Raw genomic sequence first — 26,789 nt, 5'->3', positions numbered from 1 at the left:
CAATTTACAAAATGGTGGAACAGTAAGTGCCAAAGGCGTACAACACTGAAATGTCAGTCATGATGGCATAAAAATTTTATTTTCATTTCTAACAGATTTAAAAAAAACAAAAAAAAAAAAAAAACTAGTCAAATAAGACCTTGTAATGTCAATTAAGTTAGTAGTAGATCAATGGTGAGAAAGCAATATAATACATCACAATGTGGTAATATGTAAGAGCAAACAACATGTAAGGATAATTAGTAAATATCCCCTATACCATAGTACAGAGATATGGTGTGCATAGTAGCCAAAAAGCTTGATCTCAATGAATAAAAATGGACAGTAAAGGGTATAGCCCCAAGATGGTGCCAAGGTACAGAAACAGTCTTCTCACGCCTGAAGGATAGATCACTTTGATAACTCGTAGCAGAGGTGCATTTTTATCTGTGAATATTGCACTTTCTATATTTTATCTGTTCTGTTTGTTTCCACTACATTATCCTGTGGTTACGATGCTGCCATGTTTACAATTTCCAAAACGGTGGAACAATGAGCCCCAAAAACAGAGGATCGGACGTCTCATTCATCCAGATGATGTGTGTTCATTGATGCTCGCCTGCAGGACACAGAAAAGGTAAAGGTCAGTGATCTTCATTACACACTGGTTACTTGTACTATACATCAATCGCAAAGCATGTCTGTTGTTCTGACCTACAGAGAGGAGCAGTTGCCGGCAATGTCGCATTTACAGAATACTTACAGAGCACATGCAGAATTATCAGATAATGTGTCCTTTACCACGGGAATGCATTCTCATGATACTGATGATTTGGTCATGGTGATTTGCCACAAACATTGGGACAATTGTTGCAATTCACACTCCCTGTGCAGTGGTGGTGATCATACAACCCTGATCTCTGTTCCATTACCCTTTTGTATGTACCAATAAAAGCTGGATATCTGAGAAAAGGCCAGAGAGCAGCAGGACTCCGGAGCTCAGAGTCCAGCCTTTCTATGCACCTGTGAACAGCCCAAGTAGACAACCCAGGTATTCAGCCTGGTTTAGCAGGCTCCCAGGGGCCACTGAGATCTGAGGCTTCTCACAGGGCTGCACGGGTCTCTTTGTATCTTTTTATAGTCCTCTGCATTAGGGGTATCTAGAGAATTTTTCAAGGTTCATTATAGTGTTAAACATTGATTAGGCCTCAATTATGGAGCTGCAGAGGACATTTTATACATATTTTTAGGAATGCTGTGTAGTTCTCTAATGCCCCTGTAAATAGCTGTCAAAATGTCCTATAATGGCTTTCCACCTGAAATCCTAGGCGCCACCAATTTCACACTTCTTAACAGCATTCTTGAGGGTAAGTTCACACAGGGTGTCTTTGATGCTTTTTCTGCTGCAAATTTCTTTGCAGGAAAGAAGCTGTGACAAACACAGGTTTTGGTGTGTTTTGTGGTGTGTGGGTTTTTTTTTTTTTTTTTTTTTTTTGTAGTACTTGTGCAAACTAATCAAATTGAATGACCCCAGAGAAATTTAAAACTTCCTGTCGAACTGTACCTCCTTTGAAAAGTCGGCAAATCACACTGACAGGGAGGGGGGTAGTGTGATTTTACCAACAGGGATAGAAATGGTAACATCAAATCGGACTGATTACTATGGTGACTATGCTACTGACTGACTACGTGACTGACTGACCTACTGACTACCGGACTATGGTGACTATGCTAATGACTGATTGAACTACTGACTACCGGACTATGCGACTGACTGACTACCCGACTATGGTGACTATGCTACTGACTGAACTACTGACTACCGGACTATGGTGACTGACTCGCTACCCGACTGACTACCCGACTATCGTGACTATGGGACTGACTGACTACCTGACTTACTCACTACCTGACTATGGCACTGACTCACTACCTGACTATGGTGACTCACTACCCAACTGACTACCTGACTGACTCACTACCTGACTATGGTGACTGACTCACTACCTGACTATGGTGACTGATTCACTACCTGACTATGGTGACTGACTCACTACCTGACTATGGTGACTGACTCACTACCTGACTATGGTGACTGACTCACTACCTGACTATGGTGACTGACTCACTACCTGACTATGGTGACTGACTCACTACCTGACTATGGTGACTGACTCACTACCTGACTATGGTGACTGACTCACTACCTGACTATGGTGACTGACTCACTACCTGACTATGGTGACTGACTCACTACCTGACTATGGTGACTGACTACCTTGTGAAATTGATTTTCCTGGCTCCATACTGTATGTGGTTTCAAAGGTGTAATGGGGTGCATATGACTATGCAGCAGGGCAGACATTGCTGTCACTGTGTAAACAAGAGTATGGGAGTAGACAATGTGAAGTGGATTTTCCTGGGTCCATACTGTATGTGGGTTCCAAAAGGTAATGGAGTGCATATGACTATGCAGCAGGGCAGACATTGCTGTAATGGTAAACAAAAGAATATGAGTAAAAAATACTTATTGTGAATTTGATTTTTCTGGGTCCATACTGTATGTTAGGGGGATAGGATACCTTGGGTATCGTTATGCAAACGCTATGGATGATCATCAGCCACGTAGGTGCCATCCCAGTGGGTGAGTCAAAGCCCGTGATGCAGTATACGTGATCATGAGAGATGGCTCAAAGCTGGGATCTTTACACAAGCGCTATGGATGCTTGGCATCCATGAGGCGCCACCGCTGTGGCTGGTTCGACCCATGGGATTACTTATGCAGAATTCCGGGAAATTACATCCGGTTATTTTCGATCACCTCCGCTGGCATCTTTCACGTGTGGCTGACTCGCGCACCGGGGTGCGCGCCGCATTGCAGAGGAAAAGCCATGTGCTGCAGATCCAGATGGAGGGGAACACCGTGTGTTATGCTCCATGTGAATGTGGGAAACGCTTCCAAATGGACCGGTGAGTAGAAGACATTTGTCCGCCACATATGATTACCTGCAGCCAAGGTGACCGGTTTTTATCGCTTTTGTGCCCGCAGTCACCCACGGACACCACTTACATGCCCCAGGATAACCAAATATCTGCGAAGGGTATGTCTGAGATCCCAGAGTGATTCCGAGATAAGAACTGCCATAGCCTCGGTCAAGTACCAGCTTAAATGTATTGCCAAAAAAGGAACAATGATCCAATTCAAAGCAATCAAGACTCTCCAGTCCTTGGAGACCATAGCTGGCTTAGAAAGTCGTGGATTTTTAATAGCCAACAAGGCCAGGCTTGAGTATCAAATCCTGCCACTGAGCTCTGAAGGGCCTGCTGAGGTACCACCAGAAAATTTGGAGCTCTGCCCAAGCTCCATGCCCCTGGGGGAGCAAGAATCTTTTGAGATGGATATTCCTATGCTTTTACGACCTGTACACAGTCCTCCATGCCCCCTGTTCCTGGCAGAGCCAGATCTGGATGCGACAGATGAACCTTCACCTCTAGACAGTTTTGAAAGAGACCCTTGCTCAGAGACTGAACACACAGGGACCCCTTCTGACCCCATAGAAGATGAGGAGGTAGCTGTCGATAGCAATTTAAGAATTCAGAAAAAGCAATGGAAGGACAAGCACTGCTACAAAGGCTGCTGGCTTGTATAAGTGACTCAATGAACCACCCTGTGCTCAAGGGTTTCTGCTCGTACCTAAAGGTTTTACACATGGGGTCTCAATCTGTTAACAGGAGGTGTCAAACGTTTCCCAGTTCTTCTTCTTTGTGAACCCAAGACGATTAACTCTGGAGTGTCTACTGAGGCCAAGCAAAGTCCATGAAATTTTTGAAAAACTTGGAAATCTCTGGCTATCGAACCAGACCTCCCTCAGAATGGTAAAGCATATATGGAGCTTCACCGTCTATCAAATGAGGGCCACGGGACTGAGAATAGAAAAGCCAGAACTCTACAAGGCCTGCGAGGTATTCATGAACCTTACAGAGGACCTACAGAAAATCTTGTACAAGGGCGCCTGCAGAGAGTCTGTTAGCAAGCGGTACACACCCTTCAAAAGATCTCATATGTGGCTTGATTTTTGCCTTGGATGTTCCATAATTGATTTTCTTTCTGCCCACAGGTACGATATACTGATGAAGCTGAAAAAATTGCCTGTGGACTGCCAGATCATACTGGAGGAGGCAAGGCCAATGTTTCTAGCCAGCATGGAGGATGATCAAGAGGGTGGATCAGTTGAAGAACATCAGGAAATTGTACTCTACCTCCAGGCCCTGCTGTTTGTAAAAAAAAAAAAAAAAAAAAACCTCCAGAGACCAGGTGTTGTTCTTAACATGACGGCAAGTTGTCAGACCCTGTGGTTTAGTGGTCTTCAATGTACCAGTTCAATAATTTTCCACCTTTTTGGTTTCAGAGTGGACCGAGAGGATCCATCACATGTACCGCGGCAGACGGATGACAGTTGTCGGTGTGAAGACTCACAAGTGCTCCACCACTCAGGTCGCAGCTTCCGTACTTTCAGCAGAAGAAGAATCGGTAAGGGAATCTCCAATTCGGCGACCCCCCCCCCCCCCCAGGCAACCCCACTCCACATGGGGAGCAAACCTCTATCTTGTCCCCAGGTCAAACCTGTCGGAGGGGTGTCATCTGGCTCGAACTGTGTGTGTGTGTGGGGTTTTTTTTTTTTTTTTTTTTCTCCTTTTTACAGTGGTTCGAAGTGTATGCAGACCATGTCCAACCTGTCTCTGCCACTTGTGAAATGGTGATCACAAATTTTTTTTTGTGATATGACCTTCCCGGTACACAGTAAATCCATCCGTGGGCCTCTGGTGATGCCATTTCAGATAAGACTGCCACGTGATCCACAGCCATATGTAGTAACAGGTAATAACCATATGCTTTCCTCCATAGCTACAGCCTCCCAAACATCTCAAGCCACCTGGTACAACGGGTACGTGAGACATGGACTAATTAACAATACACCGACTGTGAAAAGTGACTGTTTGCACAGTACTTGGAACATACAAACAGTGTGGCTGAGAGAGTTTACCGGGTGAAGACCCTGACAGATGTGTCATGTGCCCACGAGTTGGTGGTAAACACAGGAAAGGGGGATGAAGCCGAGAATCGGTCACCAGTAATGCCTTCAACCAATGCATCGGAGAATGAGCAGGGAGGCCATATGGAAGTCGTTCCAGAATTACCGAATCCTACTACCTCAACCAGTGAAGCGGAGAACGAGCAGTGACACGGCACAGAAGTAGTTACCGAGTTTCCAAAGACTTTGGTGGTAGATAGCTTCAAACATGTACGACTCATCCCAATCAGGAGAACCAAGCCCCTGTGAAACTGTCAAATATTAAGCCCCCCCCACCGACCGCCACAGGGCGAATATTTAGCCCTCCACCGACCATTAAGCTCCCTTCTGTATCCCCTCAGTCAGGGTCTGAGCTGGGGGGATTTTGCAGCCCATCCGTGGCCATTGTGCTCCGCCTCGGTCATCGCTGTCCCCTTGAAAGAGACGCCCTATTAGTTCTCACACCGGGCCCATGTGTTGCAGGTCTGGAACCCAGCAGCCGTTCAGTGGGGGGTTTGATCAGGCCCCTGTGCATCTGGCTGTCGGTCCCATGCCCCGAAGGGGTTCCTGTTCTCCCCCCCCCCCCCCCCCCCCGCATCAGGAGGGGGGGATAATAGAGACGTGGCCCTACGGTCGAGCAGTTGTTTAGACTCCTGTGCGTCCAGCCAAGGGTCCCATGCCCCATTGGGGATCCTGCTTCCCTCCTGCACCGGGAGGGAGGATACGAGGTGGAGGCCAGAGGCGTATCTAGGCTTTCTGGCACCCGGGGCAAGAATTTGGTTCGGCGCCCCCCCCCCCCCCCAAAAAAAAGTACATATGCGACTTGCACACTTAGCCATGTACCCACGAGCTGCTCTCCCTAATGCTCTCAATGTTCAGTAAAAAACTGAAAGCAGGAAGAGAAGCTCGTTGTCACAAGACCACATCTATGAAAATCGCATATGAGTGAAGTGTCCATGTGATGACACTGGAACCTGCAGAGCTGAGTCCTGACATTGCAGCTTCTGAATTCTCACAATGAATGCACTGCACACTTTTAGGATTCTCCCTTGCCGATGTACAGTCATGTCAGCACAAGTATGTGATTTGTATACTTCTGGCCACATTCCGACTAGACGTGCCCGGCCTCGCTCTGTTCATTTTCATTGAGTGAGGCCACACATGTCTAGTCAGCATGTGACCGCATGTATGTAAATTACCGGCACGAGAGAATCCTGACAGCGTTCAGTGAGCACTGTGAGAATTCAGACGTCTGCAGTCACATAGAATGACTGTAGACTCAGCACAAACCTGGACATCCCCTTTAATGTTCCTAACAAATATAAACATGAGAATTAGTCAGTATCACTAATAATATTTACATCCAGGTACCTTATAGATGACGTCTCTGCAGTCGTTCTCCTTTTCTTCTTCTTGTCCAGACCCCATGATGAGTTTTCTCATCCACATCTCGTCTCAGCAGACTTCCATCTTCTCCGGTCTTCTGCAGCAAATCTTCACACGATGCCCTTAAAGATAGAAGTGTCATTATAATGCTCCTAAATAAAAATGTCTGCAATATACTGTCGCCTCACACTATTCCCCTCCCTCCTCATACTGTCTCCTCTATCATCCTCCTGTTCACTATACTGTCTCCTCATATATTTACCCCCTCACTCTCTATACTGTCTGCTCACACATATCCTCGACTCCCCATACTGTGTCTGCACACATCCCATCACCCTCACTCCCCATACTGTGCCCACATAAATTCATCCGTTCGCACCCCTTACTGTCTGCACCCATCCCCCATACTGCTTCCTCATATATGCCCTCATACATACTCTTCATTTTGTGTCCTCAAATCTCCCCACACACGTTAAATACCATCCCCACTCCAAATCCACCACACACATTAAGTATCCCCCATCCCCACTCAATAATCCCTTGTCCCTACTCCCAAATCCCCCCCACCCCCACTAATTAACCCCATCTCCACTCATTAACTCCCATCCCCACATTAACCCCCATAGCCACTCATTAACGCCCCACTCATTAACCCCCACACATTAACCCCCATCTCCACTCATTAACCCCCTCACTTTAACCCCCATCTCCACTCATTAACCCCCCATCCCCACATTAAACCCCATCTCCACTCATTAACCCCCCGACTCATTAACCCCATCCCCACTCAATAACCCCCCTCACTTTAACCCCCATCTTCACTCATTAACCCCCCCACTCATTAACCCCCCCCCCCCATCTCCCATCTTCGGTGGTTCTTCAGCTCCACAGAGGAGCACACTTACCACCAGCGTTTGCTCTGGGCGCCGGGGAGTGACGTCAGCAGCGTGATCACATGACATGATCACGCTGCTGACGTCGCTCTGACCCGGCGGTCAGAGCTAATTGTACAGGCGTCTGTATAGACGCCAGTACAACTGCTGCTTGGGAGCCGGCGCGGCCTCCTTCTCTGCGTCAGCTTGACAGCCGTCACAGAGAACAGCCGGCTCACAGGATGGTGGGCGGCAGAGAGCAGCTGCCGGGGGGGAGACACTGCGGACCGCTGCATTAGGCGGCCCGACTGCGCCCCCCTGCTGGTGGAGGCAAACCCCTTTTGGGATGGGGGGGAAAAAAGCTTCTCTCGAGGGATGACTTTCAATAGATTGCAGTGAGGGGAGCTGCTCTGGTACGTACGAAACCCCGAGACAGAAGCAGGTCGTCTATGAATGATTTAACACTGTATTCCCTGCAAAAACTTGCGATGTGCTCCAGGAGAGGGGCATCAGGGCTTCCGGTCGCACTCCGGTCCACGGGGCGTGCGGCTTTTCTCGCCGGGGGCTCGGGGACCCCCGGCTATCCCTGGCCGGGATGGGCTCCTCGGCACTGCGGTATCATCACGTTTAGGGGGGGAATCTGACTTGGAGGCATTCAGTCATAATCCCACAGATGGTAGCTTCGCCCCATTGGCTCCTCAGCCAAGCACAGGCACCAAATGTCTGAACCTGTGGTTCATCTCGTATTGAGCAGGATTGCTATTGTGACAACACATCAGTAGGATAAAAATAACCTGTCTCACGATGGTCTAAACCCAGCTCACGTTCCCTATTGGTGGTTGAATAATCCAACGCTTGGTGAATTCTGCTTCACCATGAGAGGAAGAGCCAACTTCGAAGGATCAAAAAGCAACGTCGCTATGAACGCTTGGCCGCCACAAGCCAGTTATCCCTGTTGTAACTTTTCTGACACCTCCTAACCCAAAAAGTCAGAAGGATTGTGAGGCCCCGCTTTCATGGTCTGTATTCATACTGAAGATCAAGCGAGCGTTTGCCCTTCTGCTCCACGGGATGTTTCTGGCCTCCCTGAGCTTGCCTTAGGACACCTGCGATACGGTTTGACCGGTGTACCACCCCAGTCAAACACCCCACCTGTCACTGTCCCTGGAGTGGGTTGTGCCCCCACTCAGCCCGCAGCGTGGGTAGCTGGGGAAGGGGGGAAAGTGCACTTGAGGCAAGAAGCAATAGCCTCTATGGACTCTCCTCCCAGCCTCACTGAGTAAGTGGGGAAAAAAAACAATGAGTAGTGGTATTTTTTGTGCCACAAACACACTCCCAGGAGCCCGCCAGACGGAGCAAAAAATTTTGCGCAGATCGGATAACGCAAAAAAATTCGTTCATTACCCGGCTCTCAACACCTCGCCCCTTTCTGCACTTTACCAGGTACCAAATTTGGACATTTTTCCTGCAGTACAGCAATGAACACCAGGTGTCATTCTATTTTTTAATTATTGATGGACCACTGGGTGGCAGCATTGCCTTGTTAATGGAACTCTAATGTCTGTGTTATGGGAATAAAAGTTTGCAGGACTGATATATATATATATATATATATATATATATATATATATATATATAAAATAAATAAATTTTTATTTTTTTTTTTTTTTTTCCCCATGAAAAGATTTTAGAACGAGGTAGCATGCGGTCTTCTGCTACTTTTAAGACCCTCGGCACCCCACTATGACTTTTTAATTTATTTGTTTCTCCCCTGGGGGACGCAAGCAAGTGCACCTCCGTGGCACACTGCCACGTGTTTTTGATTCTGTAATTTGCCTACTGAGCGAAAAAAAGGCACTGTGGCGAATTAACATGAGGTTGTCAGACTGGAAGAGCCTGTGGGCAGGTTGTCAGAGGCGATCTATGGAGAAAGTCACTCTGACCCAGGTTTTCAGGGTATTTTTTTCATCGCAGTGGAATGTTAGCTGATGCTACTGCACACATTAAGGATTCCTCAGATTTTACCGCACAAGACGAATGCTGTTTTTACAAACCGCATATGCATTTTTTTTTTTTTTTTGAAAATCTAAGGAATCCTTAGCTGATGCTACTGCACATATTAACATTCCACTGCGATGAAGAAAGACCCTGAAAAACTGGGTCAGAGTGACTTTTTTGTCACAGGTGTAATTTTAACTGTGTGCCTTAGGATCAAGGCACCCTCCAAAGGCTGACCGTTTAAAAAAACAAACACAAAATTACTTAACAGCCCCAAATCACTAGAATGGGGATGTGTAAGGCAGGGTGAGCATGTTTTGTAGCTGGGCAGTTTATCCATTCACCCCCTGTTTTCTGCTGTCTGACCTGGGGGGGCGCTGTGCGCTAGAGACACGATCTGACCAGCTCACATGGAGGGGGGGAGGTGTGGGGAGCTGTGGACACGGCCAGGAATCAGCTGGTGGCTGCTCAGGCTCAGAGACCACTGTTGACGTGACTGAGGTTACCTGCGGTCAGTGACCCTTCGTCCCAGCCAGCCTGAAAGCTCTGCTCACTGGCTGTAGTGGATGGATGGGTGGGTAAGGGGGCGGGGCCAGTGTGCTATGGAGTTGGGGACAGAGTTCATGTCCCTGGCCTGTATGCATTGGTAGAAGGGAGGAGGGTCGGTGTCAGTGGGCTCTGAGGCCGACTTGTATGCCTTGGTAGAAGGGAGGAGGGGTGGGCAGGGAGCTATGATGTGGTCAGGAGGATTGTCACTCATATCCCTGTGCTGTATTGCTGGGGGTGGAGACAGTGTGCTATGAGGCTGGGAAAGTTAACATCCCTAGTTGTAGCTAGAATGGAGGGGGGGGAGAGTGGCTGTGTGTGTAACTATTTACAGGGCCGCCCCCTGACTTTCCCTGGCCTTCAAGAAGCAGTAAGTCACCGGGCTGCCCAAAGTGGGAAACTTGAAATTTTGACCATTGCAAGCTGCCGGCTGGTAAGTATGCATAGCACAGCCTCCCACAGCACCCACATGGCATAGCGCAGCCCCACACAGCATAGCACAGCATGCTACAGTCTCCTCCACCCTCTGACAGCCTGCCTTGGCCTCCTCCAATTCAATAACTTCCCTTTTTTTTTCAACTAGGTAACAAAGCATCATGGAGACTAAACGGTCTCCTTGGGGCAAGGACTACAAGTTTCCCTAATAGCTGACATCACTATGGAGGGACTCTGCTCTCCGGCCTCCATCATTAACTGGAACATCTAGCCTCTTCGTACTTGGTTTGAGTAAGTAAAAATAAATGTATGTATAGTCTATGTAGCTGTCATGACAATGTACGTACGTGTATACATGTATATGCAGTCATCTGTCATGACACTTGGGGAAGTCACACCAGGGGGCTGTGTGGCTCTGTAGTCCTCTACAGCACCATACAGCCTCCTGCAGCCCCATGTCCAGGTGCACAAAGTCCTGCAACCACCTGGCCAACCCCTCACAGGCTCTGCCATCACAGCCTCTACCAGGCCCCTCACAGGTTCTGCCATCAAAGGCTCTGCCATGGCAGGCTCTGCCAGGCCCCTCGCAGGCTCTGACTTTATAATACAATAAATTTACTTTTTTCACATGGTTAACAAAGCATTGTGGAGACTAAACTGTATCCTTGGGGCAAGGACTACAAGTTTCTTTAATAGCTGACATCACTATGGAGGGACCCTGCTCTCTGGCCTCCATCATTAACTGGAACAGAGAGCCTCTTCGTCCTTGGTTTGGGTAAGTAAAAATCCATGTATGTATAGTCTTAGTAGCTGTCATGATACTTGAAGTCACACCAGGGACTGTGTGGCTCTGTAGTCCTCTACAGCTCCCTGCAGCCCCCTGCCCAGGTCCACAGACTCCTGCATCCCTCTTCACAATCCCACAGACTCCTACAGCCACCTAGCCAGCCCCTCACAGGCATCCCTGGCCAATTAGGATTTGAGCTTTTTAAGGCGTTTTAGTCAACTACATTCAACCTGACAGCACATCCAACTTGCCATTTGCTCAACAGAAAGCTCTGAATGGGTCTTTTGTAAATATTATTTTAAACTTGTCAACACAGAAGATGTTAAATTGTGTTTCTTTTACAACCTGGCCTTTGACACATTTGTTCGCAGGTGTCAAACATCAATATATATATATATATATATATATATATATATATATATATATATATATATATATATATATATATATATATATATAATATATATATTTTAATTTATTTTTTTTTTTTCTTTAATCCCTGCCCACCATCTTCAAGCTACGCCACTGATCAAGATTTATCTGACTACACTAACCATATGCAGATACATCCATGCTGCATCACCGCAGACCAGGTGAACACTTCCCACCGAAGGCATCCATCTTGTTTGTCCAGATCACCCTTTGTCCAGACCACCCAATTATGTAAATCAGGTCATTTGCATCTCTGTATTGAGGGGTGTGGTCTAATGACATCATCACCCTATTATAAGGTGTGCTTAATTATTAGGCAACTTCCTTTGCTTTGGCAAAATGGGTCAGAAGAGAGATTTGATGGACTCTGAAGAAAGTCAAAAATTGTGAGATGTCTTGCAGAGGGATGCAGCAGTCTTGAAATTGCCAAACTTTTGAAGCGTGATCACCGAACAATCAAGCGTTTCATGGCAAATATCCAACAGGGTTGCAAGAAGTGTGTTGATAAAAAAGGCGCAAAATAACTGCCCATGAATTGAGGAATATCAAGTGTCAAGATGCCATTTGCCACCAGTTTTGCCGTTTTTCAGAGCTGCAACGTTACTGGAGTATCAAAAAAACAAGGTGTGCCATACTCAGGGACATGGCCAAGGTAAGGTAGGCTGAAAAACGACCACCTTTGAACAAGAAACATAAGAGAAAACATCAATACTGGGCCAAGAAATATCTTAAGACTTTTTTTTCTAAGGTTTTATGGACTGATGAAATGAGTTACTCTTGATGGGCCAGATGGATGGGCCCGAGGCTGGATCGGTTAAAGGGCAGAGAGCTCCACTCCGACTCAGACGCCAGAAAGGTGGAGGTGGGGTACTGGTATGGGCTGGTATCATCAAAGATGAACTTGTGGGACCTTCTTGGGTTGAGGTTGGAGTGAATCTCTACTCCAGACCTACTGCCAGTTTCTGGAAGACTCCTTCTAGCAGTGGTACAGGAAGAAGTCAGCATCGTTGTAGATAAATATGATTTTCATGCAGGACAATGCTCCATTACATGCATCCAAATACTCCAGTGTGGCTGCCCAGTAAAGGTCTAAAAGAAGAAAAAATAATGACATGGGCCCCCTTGTTCACCTGATCTGAACCCCCATATAGAACCTCTGGGCCCTCATAAAATGTGAGATCTACAAGGAGGGAAAACGGTACATCTCTCCGAACAGTGTCTGGGATGCTGTGGTGGCTGCTGCACGCAATGTTTATCATAAACAGATCAAGCAACTGACAGAAGGCATTTGAGCGTCGTCATAAAGAAAGGTGAAGGCTATAATGGCCAGTGTTTGTTTTTTTTTTTTTTTGTTTTTTTTTTCCTTTTGAATGTCAAATGTTTATTTCCACATTTTTATGTTATATTGGTTTACCTGATGAAAATAAACAAATTGAGATGCGTATATATTTGCTTTTTATTAAGTTGCTTCATAAAGCTGCACAGTAATAGTTACCTGCACAAACAGATATCCTCCTAAGATAGCCAGTTCTAAAAACAAACCCCCACTCCAACTTCCAACATTATTAAGCTTTGATATTTGAGTCTTTTGGGTTGATTGAGAACATGGTTGTTCAATAATAAGAATCCTCTCAAATACAACTTGTCTAATAATTCTGCACACAGTGTATTGGACTCCTTAGTGAAAAAGATTGGGCTCTCCTCAAACCAGCTCCTAAAGTGAGTCCTATTGAACACTGCAGTTAAGCTATGCAACGACGCTACCAGGTAACATATTGATTGCAAGACAAGAAGCGCTAAATAGTGCAGGAAGACCCAAGGTCTGGGACAAACACCAACTCCATATTAATTGTGAATAGAGCAGACCAGAGCTGCTCCATATAGTGGCAATACCTAATAAAGTTATTCAGAAAAACACAAAGGGCCAAGAGGCAGATGTACACAAAACCAACCAGAAAAATACAGAGATGGTAAGTATAAAAATATATACACACAAAAAATGATATATATTGAAGGAAAAGTCCTTACTAAGAGCTGGGAAAAAGATGTAGACAATCCTCTTATCAAGCTGAGGTTGAAGTTTATTGAGAGATACATGGCAGAACAGGTACAGAGGGTCAGAGCTGAAGCATGCGGGCACAAAACAGGGATCCAGACGGCCGAAGAGTCACTGAGAAGTCTGATGATTGAAAGGCCATGGTCTGGCACAGTGGCATAATGGCGGTGGAACGGCCCCGAATAACAGGGGCTTTTTCTACATAATGCGAACAAAGAAAACTGCACCTTGCAGCAAAAGGCGTATACGGTTACATCATTATGCAGAGAAACATGTGGTTTTTAGAAAGAATACAATGACATAATACGGCAACATTAATTAACATTCCCCAAACTACACTAAAACCCATAAAAGTAATTATCTATAGCTACTGTCCGTCAATCATATCACTGCTTCCAGCCTAAACTCGTGCATTTGACATTTTAATGAGTCTGCTCTCTACCAACACTATCACATATACACATATTGACTATATATTTGTTAACCCTATTCCCCTATTGATCCAATTTTCCTTCATGCATGTCTGCTAGGTTTGCTAGCAGACATGATCTCATTTTACATCCTCCATCCACTTTTACAAAGTACATCTTATTAGTTCTATTGCAAAAGTAGGAATCAACAACAGATTCCAACTTTCACATGATGGCTGCCTGGTTCATCATGGCAGTTCAGTATATTATAGCTGAATATATATACAGCTATAATGTACTGAGCTGCCATGATGAACCAGGCAGCCATCTTGTGAAAGTTAGGAAACAACAGATTCCACTTTTGCAATAGAACTAATAAGATGTACTTTGGAAAAGTGGATGGAGGATGTAAAATGAGATCGTCTGTGTGTGTATATGATTATGAAAATAAATATTTATTTTTCTCATCTTTCAGGTTACATCGGGGGGGCTTATCTACAGCAATACAGAATGCTGTAGATAAGCCCCTAATGGTTGTGGCCGCAGCTTGTGGTGGAAAATGAAGGTGACAGGTTCCCTTTAAAATGATTAAATCTTTTATTGATTCACAAATTTGAGAACAAATAGTGCAAATGGCACACAATTGGTGCCTGCAATCACACAAGACAAAAAGACCATATTAGGAAAAAAGTTAACAAATGGGCAATACACTGAGCACAAAAAAGTTACAACACTAAAGAAAAAATATTCCAAAACATCAATCAAAAAAATCGATATAAATGTGTGGTGCTCACAAATAAAACAAATGGTACATAAAATGCAAGGGTATAATATACTAATGTAGTGCCAATATAGATTAAATTTCATGTATGGGAAACACACAGGAATGCCCATAAGGGTTAATATGCCTAAGGCAAATAAAGTGCAAATAGTGTGAAAAAACTATACAGATGTGAAAATAAAGTGTTCTATCTAGTGCTTTAATTGCCCAAGGTAGCCAAGGATGTAAAGTGATCATCCATATCTAGATCATAAATCAAACATGGCCAAATATCCTACCTCACACAGGTAACTTGTAAGTGATTGCAGGGACACGCTTTTTCTATGACCCTAATGTTCAGTGTTTTCCTGATTAATTCCCAGTACCTAATAAGTGATATCACCACATAACCCTTTAACAAGTCTTGCAATATGGCTTAATTGTGACTTGTAGGATTGCTACTACTAACAGGTGGCGCTATAGAGTTCAAGTCCTTCTCTCTGAAGAGGCAATTTGAACATAAAAAGATAACCTGTAAAGTGCACTGGTTACCAATGTGTGAAAAAGCCACTGGGTAACGATCCAAGAATATTGAATGTCCTATGAATTTGCATTTCACCCCACTGCTCTTCCCTCCCAAATAAAATGGTTAATTTTCACTTTTATGGCTGTGTGATAAAAGATTTCTTGTAGCCATTAGTGGGACTTGCAGCAGAGTTGAGTCTCTTGTTCCTCTTGAGAATTGCAGTGCAAGGGAGATGGTCATTCACCCTGATGCCCCATAGACATGACATACGTCTAGCACTCAGCCCCATAGACAAGTCACCGGAAAATGGTGTTCGGCACATGTAAATGCACAACTGCAGGAAGTTGAAACTGTGATTAGTGCCACAATTCGACAGATTATTGGGATGGACTTCTTCCACTGGCATATCACAAACCCTTAAATTGATAATTCACTCAAAGGTAATGGAAAACTTTTAGGCTTATTTTGCTTTTCAAGAAAAAACAAACAAATAGTAAATGGAACTTATGGAGATGTTTCACGGCTGCATTGATACTTTGTAAAGACATTCATATCTGCCACTTAGTTTTCCACCCAGCATCATATATATATATATATATATATATATATATATATATACACACACACACACACACACACACACACACACACACACACACACACACACACACACACACTGTGTGTGTGTATATATATATATATTCACCCAGCTTTTCAGTATCCCAGCATTAGTCAGTGGCTTTTAGCAGCAGCTGGAGCCTGGGGGTCACGTGACCTGGACTTGACCACCGGCATAGTGCCGCTCACAGGCAGCATAAGTGTCATGCCACCACCGGATACTCACCCTGCCTCTGCTCCTGCGTTTCAGCCCCTCGCCGCCCGGCAGCTGCGGTGGCCTCTCCTGGCAGGTCCACAGCTGCCGGTGTCTCTGCATGCACCATAGGCTGTGGCTGCACCTCCTCCCTGTCTCTTGTGCTTTTGGTGGTGCCCTGACCCGGAAGCAACGCCGGACCAATGGGAGACCAGGCAGGGGCATATCGGGCCGCCCTTCTGTAATGGAGGCACCTGATCTTCGTGTTTCATGGCACATTAGGCCCCTGTTGCTACCATTGCTTCTCACCTTTGCCACACTTGTCTCCCGCAGTCTGACTCTAGTACTGTCTTCCATGTCCCTGCTCCATCCTGCTGTCCATGGTCCAGTCCTGCAGTCCTTCTCCGGTCTTGTCTTCTGTGTCCCTGCTCCGTCCCGCTGTCTGTGGTCCAGTCCCTCAGTCCTACTCTGGTCCTGTCTTCTGTGTCCCTGCTACGTTCTGCTGTCCGTGGTCCAGTCCTGCAGTCCTACTCCAGACCTGTCTTCCATATCCCTTCTCTGTCTTACTGTCCGTGGCTTAGTCCTGCAGGCCTACTCTGGTTCTGTCTCCTGTAGTCCCGTGGTCTTACTCCAGTGCGTTTTGAGCTGCCCCTCTTGGTACCGGCTATTGTGGTACCCGATTCCCTGGGCCTGCTCCTAACGATCCCTGGATAGAGGTCAGCTCCACCTGGCGGCTCGCCCAGGGCCTCTCTGTGCCACGATCCAGAGGGTCCACTACTGGAGGCTTTCCTCACCTGACCACCTTGCTAACAGTAAGATCAGGCCATGGATCCCGCCAGTAATCCTGCTGCCACCCAAAGAGTTGCTCTTCTTTTTTTTTTTTTTCTTGCAGGAGAACCAGGAATGCATAATGTCTGTCACGAAGTCCATGGACTCCCGATTGTTGGCCCTGCAGGTGGCCGATCCTGGAACTGTGACTCCGCTGGCCAGTCTTCAACAGGAGCTGGGTCAGCAATGGGATACTTAAGCCCATATTATAAGTTATAAGACCTCTGTCGATAGCCATTTGGTGGCCCTCCAGTCGGCCACTGCGGTCCAGACTCCGCCCCCTGTTTCTGCAGCTCTCCCATTGCCCTGCCTCGCTAAGCTCCATCGGTTTAGTGGTGACCCCAAACTCTGTAGGGTCTTCTTAAACCAGTGTAGCCTCCATTTTGATGGTTGCCTCAGCAATATCCCTATGATCAGGTCAAAGTAGTCTTCATTATGTCCCATCTGGAAGGAGAGGCCCTGTCCTGGCTGAACCCTCTCTGGGAGGAGACCGGCACCTTGGTCACTGAGGAAGTAGAGTTGCAAGTCGGAGCCTTACATCGTGAGAAGATGTCCTTTTACGTTTTGTTAAAGCTGTCCCATGCGATTCTACTTGGTCTCCTCTGGTTAAGGACACACCAGCCAGTCCTTGACTGGTCTTCGGGGGAGGTACTCTGTTGGGGGCACTTGTGCCAGGATTGCTGCCTGACTCCTGTCCATCTTGCTGCCATTCCCCGGCCACCCCCTGACCTTGTGGGCCTTCCTTCAGCCTACAATTCCTATGCTGATGTCTTTGATAAGAGGGAGATGGAGGTTCCACACACACACACACACACACACACACACACACACACGCCTTTTGACTGCCCATGATGTAGCGAATCCTGTTTTTGAGCAGGGGGTTGACCCAGATGACCCATGAGGTCCCTTCCAACTGTACGATTCAATGATTCAATTGAATTGATCCCCTGTTCAACTCCCCCAAGGGGCAGAATCTACCCACTGTCTCCCACAGAGACCTTAGCCATGCCTAAATACGTCCGGGAGAACCTCGCCAAAGTGTTTATTTGAAAATCCTCTTCGCCCACGGGAGCTGGCTTTTTGTTTTGTAAAGAAGGATGGATCTCTGCGGCCGTGCGTTGACAATAGGGGCTTGACGGAGATTACCATCAAGAACAGGTATCCTCTTCCACTCATTCCGGAGTTGTTTGATCATCTCAGAGGGGCCTGGGTTTTCTCCAAGTTGGACCTTAGGGGAGCCTATAATCTGATCTGTATCCGAGCAGGTGATGAGTGGAAGTCAGTTTTCGACACTTGAGACGGCCATTATGAGTACCTGGTCATGCCCTTTGGTCTCTGCAATGCACCTGCTGTGTTTCAAGAGTTCGTCACCGAGATCTTCTGGGACCACTTGCACTCCGGTGTGGTAGTTTACTTGGACGACATCCTTGTTTTCTCACCAGATCTTTTGTCCCACAGAGTATTCGCCTGGTGCTACAGCGTCTTTGGGAGAATTGCTTGTACGCCAAGTTATAGAAATGTCTCTTTGAGCAAACCTCTCTGCCGTTTCTGGGCTACATTATCTCGGACGCTGGATTAAGGCTGGATCCCGAGAAACTGACTGCCATCCTCAAATGGCCTCGTCCCGTCGGGGTAAAAGCTATACAATGGCTTCTCGGATTTGCCAATTACTACAGGCAATTTTATTCCTCATTTTTCCATAATAAGCCTATTTCCGCTCTCACCCTAACCCTGAGGAACCTTTGCACATTATTGAGCCCACTAGAATCATCACTGTGGCTCCGGTGAATTTGCTTTCTCCACCTCCAGGCAAGACCCTTGTGCCTGAGATTCTCAAGAGAAAGGTCCTACTATGGGGTCATTTCTCCAAACTGGCTGGTCATGCTGGAACAAAGAAGACACTCATCCTCATCACGCTTTACTACTGGTGTCCTACGCTTTGCCAAGATGGGGCTGATATCGTGGCCTTTTGTTCCTCCTGTGCTAAGAACAAAGTGCCACGATGACTTACATCCGGCTTATTGATTACTTTGCCAGTCCCTGTGGTTTCCTGGGAACACCTCGCCATGGATTTCATCATGGATTTGCCTCGTTCTTCTGGTTGTACAGTAATCCTGGTGGTGGTGGACAGTTTCTCCAAATGGCCCAATTCATCCCTCTGTCCGGTCTCCCATCGGCTCCTGATTTAGCCAAAGTTTTTATCCATCAGATCTTCAGACTCCATGGACTACCTCAATGTATCGTGTCTGACTGGGGAGTTCACTTCACTTCCAAGTTCTGGGGGGCACTTTGTAAGCTCATGAACATTTTCACTTGACTTCTCTGCTTACCATCCGCAGTGCAATGGGCAGGTGGAGTGAACCAACCAGATGTTGACTGGGTACCTATGCCATTTTTCCAACGCTTACAAAAACGACTGGGTTGACCTGCTTCCCTGGGCAGAGTTTGCCTACAACAACCATACTGGCCAATCCTCATTCAAGCCTCCATTTTTCATTGTATTTGGCAGACATCCCAGTGTTCCCCCTCCCGTAACCCCAGCCTCTGAGGTACCCGTGGCCAACTCCTTGTCAGTTTTCCAAAATCTGGGCTGAGACCAACACATCATTCAAGAAGGCCGGTGATCGGATGAAAAATTATGCTGACAAGAGATTGGATCCTCCACCGTATCATACAGGGGACAAAGTCTGGCTCTTAGCCAAATATATTTGGCTGATATTGCCCTGTTTCAAGTTGGGGCTGCGGTACATCGGTCCTTTTGAAATTCTTGGACGTGTCAATGAATTTGCCTACAAGTTGAGGTTGTCTGCGTCGCTCAGAGTCCAGAACACCTTCCATGTCTCTCTTCTGAAACCTGTGGTGCTGAACCGCTTCCACTCCATACCTGACCCTGTTTCTCAGCCAGTTGGTAAAGATAATATCTTTGAGGTGGAGGATATCTTCGCCATGAAAAAGGTTAAAAGTATGACCCTTTTTCTTATTTTTTGGAGGGGCTTTGGTCCTTCAGGAGAGGTCCTGGGAATCCGGGAGAATATCAATGCTCCCTGCATTCTCAGAAGATTTTTTGCAAATCTCAAGGGAGGGAAGCTTAAGGAAGGGGGTACTGTCATGCCACCACTGGTTACCCTGCCTCCGCTTCCGCATCACAGCCCCATGCCGCCTGGCAGCCGCGGCATCTTCTCTTGTCTCTGCATGCGCCATAGGCCGTGGCTGTGCCTCCTGCCTGTCTCTTGTGCTCCGGCGGTACCCTGACCCGGAAGCACCGCCGGACCAATGGGGGACCAGGCAGGGGCATATCAGGCCACCCTCCTGTAATGGAGGTTTCTGATCTTCATGTTTCATAGCACATTAGGCCCCTGTTGCCACCATTGCTTCTCACCTTTGCCACACTTGTCTCCGGCAGTCCTACTCCAGTCCCGTCACCCGTGTCTGTGGTCCAGTCCCGCAGTCCTACTCCGGTCCTGTCTTCCGTGTCCCTGCTCTGTCTTGCTGTCTATGATCTAGTCCCGCAGTCCTACTCCAATCCTGTCTTCCGTGTCCCTGCTTTGTCCTGCTGTCCGTGGTCCAGTCCTGCAGTCCTACTCCGGTCCTTCTGTGTCCTGGCTGTTTGTAGTCCAGTCCTGCAGTCCTACTCTGGACCTGTCCTCCAAATCCCTGCTCTGTCCTACTGTCTGTGGTTTAGTCCTGTGGGCCTACTCCGGTTCCTTCTCCTGTAGTCCCATGGTCTTGCTCCAGTCTGTTCTGAGCTGCCCCTTTCAGTACCAGCTATCGTTGTACTCTAATCCCTGGGCCTGCTTCTAATGATCCCTGTATAGGGGTTGGCTCCACCTGGCGGCTCGCCCAAGGCCCCTTGGTGCCACGATCCAGAGGGTCCACTCCTGGAGACATTCCTCACCTGACCACCATGCTAACAATAAGGTATTTACAAAAATCTTTAGGGGCCCCGGTGTATACATTGGGGAGTTAATGTAAAGTAGTGGACAACCCCTTTAATTTTTAATATAGATTTATTTATAAAAATCAGTATGGTAAGCCTACATCTGTCTCCAACATAATTAATGGTCATTATATATATATATATATATATATATATATATATATATATATCTATCTATATCTCTCTTTTTTTTTTTATTTAATAAATTTGCTGTGAATATCCATGGTATTGAGTTTCAGCCATAGAGCCAAAAACAAATAAACTTTAAATCTATTTATCCACACAGTGTGACACCCCCCCCCCCCCACCACTGTACCCCCTCAACTACATTGGCATTGCATGGTGACCCCAGTACACCTGGGACACACAGCTATTAATGCAGGCTAATGCCCCCCACACCACTTTGTACTGTGTGAATGCCCTCAACACAGTCCTCCATAAAGGAGTTCTCAAAGCCTTCCAAACATTATCATGCCTTCTACATAGCCTTCCATGTTGTAGAAATGGCTCCCCATAGTCCTACATATAATGTGATGCACTCCTCGGTCTTCCTTTAGTAATTCATACAATATATTGCACACTCGGTTGTGATATGATATGTGGATATCATTTTGTTTAGATTTCTATTTCACTGATTTTCATATTGTTTTTCTTGTTGCCTTGTATGTGTACAGGCTGACTGTATCTGTCTCTTGATGATCCCCTCTAGTTCCTTAACCCCTTCATGACCCAGCCTATTTTTACTTTAATGACCTGATTTTGATAGTGTTTCTCGTGTTGCTTTGTATGTCTACAGCCTGACTGTATCTGTCTCTTGATGACCCCCTGTAGTTTCTTAATCCACAAGGCTCCTTTGTCACATCTGGGAGGTTGGAAAATCACCCCAACTTGTCTGACTACCCCTGGACATAAGGAGGTGGCTGGGGAGGACAGGGGCTGGACAAGTCAGTTTGTGTGTGGTGATGATCATGTGAAGATGGCACATCAGAGAGAGAAAGGGAAGCATATGGACCTATTTTATCCACTGTCTTCTATATTATTGGACTCTCATCTCCTTGGACATTCATCCTGTTACTGAACTGCATATGTGTTCTGGACTATTGTATTCTCAGTGTGGTAGATTGTTTTTGGACCTTTTGGTTTGGCCTATAATAAAGGTCTTGGGATTGTTCACACATCCCTCGCTCTGTTAGTGTGGTTTTGTAGAAGGACCCCGTGACACCCATATTTTCCTTCGATGAAGCCCATAGACTACCATGAGTGTACACTGAATGAAGAAAATAAATGATTTGTGTTTAATACAAACTTTATTCACTTGTACAGCACCATTAATTTCATAGTGCTTTACATATATCAGCAACACTGTCCCCATTGGGGCTTACAATCTAAGGTCCCATCAGTATGTCTTTATAGTATATAAACACAATATATAGACTACATATGCACCATTACAGTGGTGTGTTCACCCCTCTGTATTATACACAATATATATACATAATACATACTAGAAATAGATGCAGTCACCTTTCTGTACTATATAACCAAATGCACACTATTTCCCTCTATAGGATACTGTATTGTTGAATATTTGTTACAATTTTTTTTTTCTCTCTTCACAGGTTGAATGCTTTAAAATATATAACCAGTGCCAATATCTGCTGTTTTAATACAAAAACAAGCTACAAGGAAAAATAAAATGTCTTTTTTGCTTAACCGTCATCACTCTTTCCACAAATAAAATGTAGCGAAAGTTTTACGTGCTTGTTTGCCTCTAGTATAGTGATGGGGTGTAGTGTTTCTCGTATATATTCAGATGCTAAATATGGCCAAATATATCTGTTTTCAATTATAATAAATGCATGTTGCAATAGTAGCCGCATCCAAGATGCCATGTTAGGAAGATGCACTATTCTGTACACAGATGCTGCAATTTAACCCAGATATCTTGGCAGTACCCCGGATGCTAGACTTCCCCCCAACACACACACACCTGCCGCAGCGATGCTTGTCTGGCTGTCTCTGCCCTGCTAACGGTAGCTTCAAGTGTCCCCTATGCTGCCTCATTTGTTTCAGCTGGACAGATATGGTGCTTGTTGGTAGTACTATCCCATTGTGCAGTAATGACAGTGGTGCCAAAAGTGACACAAACAAATGCTACACCCCCACTGCTGATCTATAAGTGTGCATGCAAGTTTACTCAGTCTGCTGCCATCTTTGTATGCCATAGAGGGATGAGATATGGCCCACAAGGGTATGGGAGGGAGAGAGAAATGGCCTTTGGGTCGGTAGAGGTGGCCAGCGCAACAGGACCTGTCTGATGTGATGGAATTGGTCCCTCATCACTGTGTTAATGAGTTGGGGTTAGCTGTTAAGGTAGTTTCACATTTGCGCCTTTTTGCACAGCGTTTTGTGAGCACTTGAAATGCAAGCAGCAAACGCATGTAAGCGCAGCGATTTATGGATGCATCAGTGTGTGCATGGTGACAAATGCAGTGTTTGTATGCTTGTCCATGCGATTTTGCATGTGTTTGTTTTTTAGGTGCATGCGTTGTCTGTGTCACATTTCACAGGATGAAAATCCTAGCAAAAGTCTGGAAACAGACTCCACAAATGGGACACCAGTGGGCATGTTATGGGAATTCTTTATAATAGACCCTGTTAACAGGTGAAGTGTCCCGATTTTTGCTTTTTCCTTAGTCAACATGGATCTTGACATTGTTGCTGGCAAGCAAATGCAAAAGCCTGACACAGAACAAAGGGGGGGAGAGAGATGGCAAAGATGGCGTCAGCGATGGTTTTGGAGACATCTTATTATTGAAGTCCAGGAGAGCTGTGAAAGTCTACCATTCTCCACAGTGAGCTTCAGGGAAACCTAGCGACATTGAGTGACTATATTTGGATGTCCCAAGAAGGCTTCATGGATTTGCTTGCTTGTGTTCAAGGAGCCATCCGGAGATAGGACACAAGCTCTGTAGTGCGATTCCTCCTGAGGAATGGCTCCTGGTCACATTAAGGTACGTAATATTTTGAAACCAATGTCTGCATAATTGTTTTTGTATTGCCATGTACGATTTTTGAAGCATGCATAATTATCGTAATGCCATGTTGTAATATTTTTTGGTTATTTTCCATGTGTTGCAAAACTATTATTTTTTGTTCTTTCTCTGGCAGTTTCCTGGCTACTGGAGAAACTCTCTATTCACTTCACTTCCAGTACTGGCTTGGAATGTCCACCTTGTCAGGAATAGTTGTGGACACCTGCTGGGCATTGTGGGACATTCTCTGGTCAGAATTTATGACCCTGTCCACTGCGGAAAAGTGGATTGATATTGTTGAAGAATTCCGGACAGTCTGCAATTTCCTCAACTTTTTGGGTGTGGTGTTTGGGAATCCCATCTGGATAGTTAAACTGAAAAGAACTGGATCTGAGTACTCGAACAACAAAAAGGACTTTTTTACTGTACTCATGGCCATTGAAGATGCAGACTGTTTGTTTGTTGCAGTGGACATTGGGGCATTTGGCCAGGGGAATGACTCGCAGGCTTTTAAGAACTTGGACATGGGCTGTAGGTTGTATGGCAATGATTTTATTTTCGCAATGCCATGGCCTCTTCACACTGAAAGTCTGCCACAGCTATTTGTAATGGTTGGGGATGAGGCCTTTAAAATGTGCCAAATGCTGCTGAAACCCTACTCCAGCTGGGACTTTGACCACACCAGAAAAAAATTTAATTACAGACTGACCAGGGCATGAAGAACTGTAGAGTGTGCTGTTGGGATTCTTGTCTCCAGATGGTGCATTCTTGGCACAGCCCTTAATCTAAAATTGGAAGCAGTTGTGTAGAACAACAGACTCGTTCACCACATCAATTTTGTGATGGCTAAAGGGCACTCTAGCTTTGAACTAGATGAACCAGCTGTAAACCCATTGCCTGAATTCACTCAGCACCCTCTCAGGTCATCAGTTGAAGTTGGCCAAATGAGGGACCAATTTGTGGGCTACTTTATTTGTCATGTAGGATGTGTGGAATGGCAAGATAATATGGTGTAAAATTGTTGTGTTTTGTTAATAAACCAGTTTTGATACTTCTACTGAGTGCACTCTGGTTTTTATACCTTCCTGTGCCCAGGTGTACCAGTGATTTTAGGATGCTGTGTTTTGTGCATCATGACTACTAGTACAGGGTTAGGTGCTTGAAAGGTGCCTCCCAGATGGTTGTCACAAAAACATGGGTTAGGGTTATAGGGAGATATGAAGATTTTGGTGCTTGAAGGGTGACTCACAGATGGCTGTCACAAAAACATGCCATAGTCTCCTGAATGTAAGAACATAGGGTTATAGGGAGATAGGAAGATTTTTGGAGCTTGAAGGAGGACTCACAGATGGCTGTCACAAAAACATGCGGTTAGGGTACCTTTTAGGGTTTACTCAAGCAAGGGATCCCGAGTCTTGGGTTAGGGTTTACTCAAGCGAGGGATCCCGAAGGGATCCCGAGTCGTGGGTTAGGATTTACTCAAGCGAGGGATCCCGAAGGGATCCCGAGTCGTGGGTTAGGGTTTACTCAAGCGAGGGATCCCGAAGGGATCCCGAGTCGTGGGTTAGGATTTACTCAAGCGAGGGATCCCGAAGGGATCCCGAGTCGTGGGTTAGGGTTTACTCAAGCGAGGGATCCCGAAGGGATCCCGAGTCGTGGGTTAGGGTTTACTCAAGCGAGGGATCCCGAAGGGATCCCGAGTCGTGGGTTAGGGTTTACTCAAGCGAGGGATCCCGAAGGGATCCCGAGTCGTGGGTTAGGGTTTACTCAAGCGAGGGATCCCGAAGGGTTGGGGGTTAGGGCAAGGGTTAGGGCTAGGGTTAGGGCTGAGATTAGGGTTAGGGGTGTGTTGGGGTTAGGTTTGGAGTTAGAATTGGTGGGTTTCCACTGTTTGGGCACATCAGGTGCTCTCTAAATGCAACATGGCATCTGATCTCAATTCCAGCCATATCTGAGTTGAAAAAGTAAAATAGTGCTCCTTCGCGGTTAGGGTTAGGGTACGGGTTAGGGTACGGGTACGGGTTAGGGTACGGGTACGGGTTAGGGTACGGGTTAGGGTACGGGTTAGGGTACGGGTACGGGTTAGGGTACGGGTTAGGGTACGGGTTAGGGTTAGGGTTAGGGTTAGGGTTAGGGTTAGGGTACCTTAGGGTTAGGGTACCTTAGGGTTAGGGTACCTTAGGGTTAGGGTACCTTAGGGTTAGGGTTAGGGTACGTTAGGGTTAGGGTACGTTAGGGTACGGGTACGGGTTAGGGTACGGGTTAGGGTACGGGTTAGGGTACGGGTTAGGGTACCTTAGGGTTAGGGTACCTTAGGGTTAGGGTACCTTAGGGTTAGGGTACCTTAGGGTTAGGGTACCTTAGGGTTAGGGTACGGGTTAGGGTTAGGGTTAGGGTACCTTAGGGTTAGGGTGTTAGGGTTAGGGTACCTTAGGGTTAGGGTACCTTAGGGTTAGGGTGTTAGGGTTAGGGTACCTTAGGGTTAGGGTACCTTAGGGTACCTTAGGGTTAGGGTACCTTAGGGTTAGGGTACCTTAGGGTTAGGGTTAGGGTTAGGGTTAGGGTTAGGGTTAGGGTTAGGGTTAGGGTTAGGGTTAGGGTTAGGGTTAGGGTTAGGGTTAGGGTTAGGGTTAGGGTTAGGGTTAGGGTTAGGGTTAGGGTTAGGGTTAGGGTTAGGGTTAGGGTTAGGGTTAGGGTTAGGGTTAGGGTTAGGGTTAGGGTTAGGGTTAGGGTTAGGGTTAGGGTTAGGGTTAGGGTTAGGGTTAGGGTTAGGGTTAGGGTTAGGGTTAGGGTTAGGGTTAGGGTTAGGGTTAGGGTTAGGGTTAGGGTTAGGGTTAGGGTTAGGGTTAGGGTTAGGGTTAGGGTTAGGGTTAGGGTTAGGGTTAGGGTTAGGGTTAGGGTTAGGGTTAGGGTTAGGGT

At 46.2% G+C, this 26,789-nt stretch overlaps 1 long non-coding RNA gene across 1 annotated transcript; it reads left to right on the top strand.

The window, feature by feature from the left end:
- The first annotated feature begins 526 nt into the window (after positions 1–526).
- Positions 527–12,785, top strand: LOC141077869 (uncharacterized). Its single transcript, XR_012227603.1, has 3 exons — positions 527–622; positions 10,437–10,579; positions 11,593–12,785. It is a non-coding gene; the product is annotated as an uncharacterized lncRNA (long non-coding RNA).
- Positions 12,786–26,789: the final 14,004 nt, after the last annotated feature.

The sequence above is a fragment of the Dendrobates tinctorius genome, unplaced genomic scaffold (assembly GCF_039654945.1).
Source record: "Dendrobates tinctorius isolate UK_male_01 unplaced genomic scaffold, ASM3965494v1 ptg000464l, whole genome shotgun sequence".
Lineage (NCBI taxonomy): Eukaryota > Metazoa > Chordata > Amphibia > Anura > Dendrobatidae > Dendrobates > Dendrobates tinctorius.
Note: the sequence above shows the minus strand (reverse complement) of the source record. Positions and strands in the feature narration are given on the sequence as shown.